A 2217-nucleotide genomic window follows, 5' to 3' on the forward strand; every position below is an offset into this window, starting at 1 on the left:
TTTGGGTTGATGTCTGTGTCTGATCAGCACACAAAATTTTTCTTATTCTTTATTCTTATTGGTAGTTTCCTTACATTTAGGATATATCACATAAATGATATCCATGTATGATAATTACTTATACCCACTAGTACTTCACTTACCCATAACTAAACCTGAAAGCTGAGGTCAGGCTCTCTGCTCCTCCTGTTTGACAGATAGTGGCATCTTTCTGCTCAGTGCCAGCCATAAACCTGAGATATGATGGTGAAGGTTGGAGTTAACGGGTTTGGTCACATTGAGCACCTGGTCACTAGGGCTGCTTTTAACTCTGGCAATGACCCCTTCATTGACCTCAATTACATGGTCTACACATTCCAGTATAATTCTACTCATGGCAAATTCATAGGCACAGCCAAGACTGACAAAGGGAAGCTTGTCCTCAATGGAAAGTCCCTCTCCATCTTCCAGGAGTGACATCCCACCAATCCCAAAGGGAGTGATGCTGGTGCTCAGTGTGCTGTGGAGTCCACTGGTGTTTTCACTGCCTTGGAGAAGGCTGGGGCTCACCTGAAGGGTGGAGCCACAAGAGGAATCATCTCTGCCCCTCCTGCAGATGCCCCATGTTTGTGATGGGTGTGAACCATGACAAGTATGACAACTCCCTCAAGATTGTCAGCAGTACCTGCTGTACCACCATCTGCTTGGCCTCTCCATGGCCAAGGTCATCCATAACAACACTGGCATTGTGGAGGCACTCATGACCACAGTCCATGCCATCACTGCCACCCAGAAGACCATGGATAGCCCCTCTAGGAAGCTGTGGAACCCTCTGGGCTGAGAGGCTGCCCAGAACACCATCCCTGCTTATACTTAACACTGCCAAGGCTGTGGGCAAGGTCATCCCTGAGCTGGATGGGAAGCTCACTGGTGTGGCCTTCTGTGTCCCCACCCTCAATGTGTTGGTTGTGGGTCTAATGTGCTGTCTAGAGAAAGCTGCCGAATATGATGACATCAAGAAGTTAGTAAAGCAGGCATCAGAGGGCCTCCTCAAGGGCATCCTGGGCTATACTGAGGACCAGGTTGTCTCCTGTGATTCTAACAGTGACACCCTTTCCTTCATCTTTGGTGCTGGGGCTGGCATTGCCCTCAGTAACTACTTTGCTGAGCTCATTTCCTAGTATGACAAGGAATTTGGCTATAGCCATAGGGTGGTGGACCTTATGGTCCACATGGCCTCCAATGAGTAAAAGCCCCAGCAAGAGGAAGAGAGACCTTCTGCTGCTGGGGAACCCTTGCTTCAAGTCGATCCCCCAACACACTGAGAATCTTCTGACCCCCACAGTTCTCATGTCAGACCCCCTGAAGAAGGGGAGGGACTTAGGAAGTCCTATCTTGTCAGGCACCATCAATAAAGTTTTCTGTATACAGCCAAAAAACAACAACAAAAAGCTGACATCAGTGTTCAAAGTTTCAGTATGCTGCTTGACTAAAACACTTGAGCTTCTAAGTTCTCAAAAATTGGTTGTAAATCTTGCCAAGAGTGGATTACACTATTTCAGCTCTTAACTGTATTAGTTCTTTTTGGAACATAGAAGTGCAAAGGCAAGCACAATTTTTTAATTAAAAAGTCTACTGGACACTTTCAAACCTTCTAAAAGGTTCTGTCAGCTTCTGTTCTATAAATGTACAAGCCTATTTTCCCCCTTTAGTGGCAGCTGTTCCTTCACCTGTAATTCAGCACATAATTTCATAAGCATTTTGGATCCTATAAATCTATATGAAGAGTCACGGCTTGTGTAAACAGATGTCTTTATGTGATATTCCCTAATGGATGGATATTATGGAGAGTATTTTTTTGTTTTGCCATAAATATGTCATATATTCCATATGTATAGACATATATAATTGAAATAGGCATATGAAAACATAAGCATTAATAAGCCACTATATGTGATGGGGGTGGAGGGAGGAATTCAAATACATGCAGTCAATGTGTTATCACCTAAAGAAATCTCTTTTTATCCAATAGGCTCCAGTTTTCATAAGTTAGGTTGATTTTAGGCTGACTTTTCATCTTGTTGGAAGATCCAACAGTAGCTAAAACTATGTTCAGTATTCTCACTAGTGTGACTGACTTGTGGAAATATCTCCACTGTTTTTTTCCCCCTTGCTTAATGTTTTTATCACACAGTGAGTACCAGTATGCCACCACATATGTTAAAAAAATGGAACTCT

The 2217-nt window shown here is 43.6% G+C and overlaps 1 pseudogene across 1 annotated transcript; it reads left to right on the top strand.

Moving 5' to 3' along the window:
* Nucleotides 1–243: 243 nt before the first annotated feature.
* Nucleotides 244–1229, top strand: LOC308561802 (glyceraldehyde-3-phosphate dehydrogenase pseudogene; annotated as a pseudogene). Its single transcript has one exon. The product of its transcript is annotated as a glyceraldehyde-3-phosphate dehydrogenase pseudogene (transcript).
* The last annotated feature ends 988 nt before the right edge of the window (nt 1230–2217 follow it).

The sequence above is a fragment of the Miniopterus schreibersii genome (assembly GCF_964146895.1).
Source record: "Miniopterus schreibersii genome assembly, chromosome: 9".
NCBI classification, from domain to species: domain Eukaryota; kingdom Metazoa; phylum Chordata; class Mammalia; order Chiroptera; family Miniopteridae; genus Miniopterus; species Miniopterus schreibersii.